Consider the following 5,563-nt stretch of genomic DNA (forward strand, 5'->3'; position numbering starts at 1 on the left):
TTAAGGTAAAGAACAAAAGAATGAAGCTCACAAAACAGCATGAAGCATTCAATTTATTTATTTGAGAACTAAGTGAACTCACCGATGATGTCTGATAACATCAGGAATGCCTCTTAGAGGGAGAAGAAAGGATGTTTGAACCCAAGCTGAGCATGTCAATTATTGAATGAATCACAGTAAGCAGCCTTCCCTGGCTGTTGCCTGGACACGGATTTCAACTAATGCTGGCCATCCTTTGCTAACTCACAAAAGTTAAATAAAAACAGAAACAAGCAAATTTAGCTAATTTGATGTTACATTTGATCCTCGAGAATGGGTTACTGCTTCAAGACATGGATTCCCTGGCTCTAACTACATAATTCTTATAGCTGTCTCCAAGTTGAAACAGTCAGAGTCAGAAGAATAGATATTTTGGGGCTACATAGATTCGCTTTTGCTATTTGTACAGTTCACAGGTTTTATGAGTAGTATTAGTGCCATTGAAGACTTTACTATATAGGGAATTTTACAAGTGTGCTTATAAACTAGCAAGCTGTTGTCTGAGGGTTTCTGTTGCTGTGAAGAGACACCATGACCAAGGCAACTCTTAAAAAGGCAAAATATTTAGTTAGAGTGGTTTACATTTTCAGAGACTTAGTCCATTATCATTATGGTGTGACATGGTGGTGTTCAGGCAGACATGGTGGTGGAGAAGGAGCTGAGAGTCCTTGCATCTTGATTCTCAGGCAGCAGGAAGTGATCTGTCTCACTAGGGATGGCTTGAGCATATATGAGACTCCAGAATCCATATCCTAGAAGAAAAGAACTGACTCCTTTAGTGATGGGCGCACACACACACACACACACACACACACACACACACACACCTAACCTCCAGAACACAAAATAAATAAATGAAATAAAATGCTTAAAAATTCTAATTAGTGAATCACAAATGAATAAACCTTTTCAAAAAGATTTAACTTATTTTGAAAATAAAGTAGATTTCTATATACAGGTTTCAAAAAGCCACAGTAGACTATTTAAAAATACTAATTTTTAAAAATGTATGTGTACATGTGTAGGTCTCTGTCGCATGTATATATCCATGCCACATGTATAGCAGTACCAATGAGAGCCAGAAGAAAGTTTTAGATCAGTTACTGGTAGGTGGGAGTCATCTGACATGAATGTCAGGAACTGAACTCTGGCACTCTGTGGGAGCAGCAGATACCAGTGCACCACCTTTGCAAGTCCCATTAAGTGTTTTACAGAATAGTTTTGCTGAAATAAAACCTATAGTTCATACAAAATCATGCTTTTTTGCTGGTTGAGGAAAAGTTGGAACTAGAAAGTATTATAATGGCCTGAGTACCAACAGCACTGTGACTGGATTCAAGCCTGTATGAGTACCTTGAGGTTTCTTTAACCTGCAAAAAGAATTATTAGGTATGCAAAATTTAAAATATTTCAGTTTTATTGTTCTGTACCTTATAGCTTCTGCCTTTGAAAAAAGGTACTTCAACTCTAATACTATTAAAATAAGCACTCATCTGGATTATCCAGTTCCTTCATGTTCTCCTTCCCCCCTCCTCTTCTCCCCTCCTCTTTCCCTTCCACCTTCCCTTCTCTCCCCACCCCCATGCACACAATGTTGAAAACAAGTAGGAAGACAACGTATAGAAAGCATATCGTGGTAACTAGAGATGAAATGGCTACAGCATGGTTACTAACGAGACGGGTAAGCACTGAAGCATGTGTGGTGAGTAAATGTGTAGCAGTGACTATTATTTTATTTTTAAAAGTCTCTGGTTTTTCTCCAGATCATACATTCTGAGCCCTCCAACTTCCTTTATGAGGCTTCCTCTGTAAAACTCCTGACAATTCTTGCTACAATCGTGGCTTCATAAATACATACGACTCAAACCAAGCACATTCCCTTGATACATGGTGCGCTGTATGCCCCAGAATGCCCTACTCCTGCCTCAACCTCTCAAGTATTTTAGGCATTCTGATAAATGCAGTTCTACCTGATTCCTGGGTTCTTTCAGTGAGGCATTGTATTTAGATCTCAAGGTATGCACAGCTGGTCAAAAAGCCAGATGTGTAAGTAAATTACTTTACATGCATTAGTATCATCAAAAATAACAGAGAAGTGTCATTGGGGAGGAAACAGATCACAACAGAAACATCCTTGTACTTACAGTCTTAGGGGTTGTCCTACCAATTATAATTTGAATAGAAATGCCCCCCCCCTCTCAAATGCTTTGCTCCTAAAGGGTTGGTTCCTGATTGGTGGCAATGTCATTATCTGGGATTGCTTTGAAGTCTGCTCTTGGGAACCGTATCTTGCCCCAGGGTTGTCTCTCTGGTGTTCTCTGTTTTCTGGATGCCATGATGCAAACTGCTGTCTTCTGCCAGCCCTCTCTACCATGATGCTGAAATTGTATGCTAAATGACTGTTTGCTTCCTTGTGTTGTTAAGCTATTTGGTCACAGCAATGTGAAAGGATCTACTAGAGAACATTTGTTCTAGAAGTGTACCTATATAAGTGCACCTATATAAGTGCACCTATAGAAGCTCATTTCTTTGACTACACCTGGCCATGTGGTCCTCAAGTCCATGGAGGGGGCTTGTGGGAAGAATTTAGAGAAAGTCCATAATTCTGTCAGCAGAGCAACAGGAGGATGTGTTAATGGGAACTCATAACACTAAAATGCTGATGGCAGTGTGCATAGTGGGTTTCCAATTCCTCCTCCCCTCCCAACTCTAGTTAAGATGGCTGACACAAGGACTGTTTCAGATAGGGAGATGGTGACCTGGAGTACTCCAAAGACCAGAACTCTGAGGCAAATGTGGATCCGGAAAATGAGTACCATAATACCAGCACATTAATAGAAGACCCCAAAGCAGCATCAAGTCACATCTAAGTTTTGGAACTAGAAGGTGAAGGAGAAGCAGAAGATCAAGATAAACTCAAGTTGATAAACTTGCCAGGGATAAAAAGATAATAGCTGTTGGCCTGTGTTCTGAGGGCAAATAGAAGGCTAGTCTGAAAAAAAAAATCTCTGAACTCTATTCCTGAGTATATCTGTAATATTCCAGCAAGATAGATGCACTGCATCGATTTTATAAAACAACACGGGAAGCTCTGAAGACTGTAATACATAAAGTTTGCAAAATTATATTTAGAATGGGAAAAATATGGAAAGCTTCAACAAAATTTATGACAGTTATATAAATCTTGTCAGAATCATGATGGCAAAGATGACCTAAAAAAGGTATCCAGTTATTAGGAATTCAAATATATGCAACACAGAAAATAACAAAACCCTTCATATTGAGTCCACTATCCCTCATCTGCTGATTATGGAATCATCTGAGAATGTGGTATAAAGTATACTTGAGAGAAGGTCATTTCAAAAGATGTCCACATTTTTTTTAAGCTTACAATAATTATGATGAATCAGAAATCCCGAGACACAGTAGTGGTTTAAACCTTTGATCTTAGCAAATATGCTAATGAAATCAGGAAGGAATGCATTTGACTCATAGGAGGACAAGCTGTATAAAAATGATCCAAAGTTCTAGGTGTGATGGATTTGTGCATGTTTCTTAGAGTAATGACATCACTGAATTTGAAAAGATTCTAAAAATAGGCCACAGCAGCGTCATGGATGACCCATTCATATAAGTATATGCTGTGCAGCTTTTATTAAATAAGAACGCAAGTGCTCATAAAATTGATTAAACCTTGCGCCAGAATACATAGTCCTTATATGTGTAAGGAGTTGGACACTGATGTAGCCGATGTGGAGAGCTTGCTCCTGCAGTGCATAGTGGAGAACAGCGTTCATGACCACATAATCTGATCAACCAACTCATTGAACTGGAGCATCAGCAGAGGGGTGGTGCATGATGTTCTACTGCCCAAGATAAATTCTCTGAACTACACTATGGTCAGTAAACTGGCTTAATAGGGAACAAGCTATGGAGACACGCTTAAAGCAACAGTGCCAAGGAAAAATTCAGAAAGAACTGGAGAGGCAGAACTCCTGTCTGTTGCTGAGTGCTGAAAATGTGATAGACATGTTATTTTGATCAACTGCTTTACATTTTGCTGCTGAATTATTCCAAAAAAAAAAAAAAACAGTTTTAATCTCTGGAAGAGCAGAGCTCTGTGGAATTTATAATGCAATGACATGCTCCAGACATGTGGCATCATGATATTTTGTCACCAGAACATAACCAGACAGGTGATCTGTGTAGCGATTTGAACACACTGACATGCTACTGCTAATTAAGGTTTGTTTGTTTGTTTTTGTTGTTTGATTTTTTTTCTGACAGGGTCTCACTTTGTAGCTTTGGCTGGCCTGGAACTGGCTAGAGAGATCAGGTGAGCCTCAAATCTCTAGAGATTTGACTGGCTTGGCTTCCCAGCTGCGAAAGTTAAAGGCTTGTATCACCCACCTGTTTGTTACTTAATTTCGACATATTTACCTGCAGAAATTCTTTCACAGATGGTCTGCAGTAGTTTGATATTCATACTCTTTTGGACACTTCTTTTTCTCATGTATAAGTTAAAATATTTGCTACAATTTGCAAACTATCAATTCTCCTAAAGTGTGTGGATGTCTTTCTGTTCCTGTAGCTAGTAAAGCCTAGACAGACCCATGAGAGCCACACACTGTTTCTCGGGTTCCTGCAGCAGAGAAAATAATGAGGCTCAGAAACTGTCTGCATCTTGGTGAGTTTTTATTACGTTTGATGTTACTCTTTTATTTTTTTAGTTCCTTAGACATTTCAGATTATTTTATTTCCAGTTAAGATTTTAAAAGCTTAAAAATGAAGAGTTAGCATTTTTGTTTGTTTTCAAGACAGGGCCTTACTATGTAGCTTTTGTTGGCATGGAACTCAGTATATAGACCAGCTTGGCCTCACACTCACAGAATCCATCTGCTTCCTGAGTACAAAATAGGCTCTATGGGTTGCCACAGACAAGGCCATAGAATTAGGGCTGCCAAGACCCATTCATGCTCATATCATGTAACCATGTGCCAGGATGCTAGACAGAACTACAGGATTTAGGGTTTGCCTTTCTGGGTTCTGGTCTTGCTTTGGTCTGACCTTCTGTGAGATTGGTCTTGTATGCCCCTCTTCAGTTCTTCTCTTTTGTTATAAGAATCTTTACTCTGGGCTTAAGCACTTGAACAATGTTAGAAGTGGCAAGACTTGGAGTCTCTTGGAGACAGACTAAATGCATTTTGTGTTTGATGATCATTAAACTTTTGGTGCCAGGTAGAATGTTCATGTTTGAATAAGCCATGTGCTTTGTCTGAAGCTGTGGCCCTATTATTTTAAGAGGTAGGGCCTAGGCCGGGAAAGTGAGTCAGTAGCAACACTTGGAGGCTCTATCTTTGGCCCCTCTCTATCGTCTCTTTGCTCCCTGGACACTATGATGTGATCTGTTTGGCTTCACCAGACCTTCTCTACCATGGTGTACCAAAACCTCAGAAACCATAAACTAAGCAAATATTTCATCTCTTAAATAGTTGTTGTCAGGGTTTTTATTTGTAGAAAACAA

General features: G+C 39.3%; 1 pseudogene; it reads left to right on the forward strand.

The window, feature by feature from the left end:
* Nucleotides 1–1,094: 1,094 nt before the first annotated feature.
* On the forward strand, nt 1,095–3,898 carry LOC121451674 (annotated as a pseudogene).
* Nucleotides 3,899–5,563: the final 1,665 nt, after the last annotated feature.

This window comes from Microtus oregoni, unplaced genomic scaffold (assembly GCF_018167655.1).
Source record: "Microtus oregoni isolate MIOR12 unplaced genomic scaffold, Mior012 000008F_ref0000371, whole genome shotgun sequence".
In the NCBI taxonomy this organism is placed as follows: Eukaryota; Metazoa; Chordata; class Mammalia; order Rodentia; family Cricetidae; genus Microtus; species Microtus oregoni.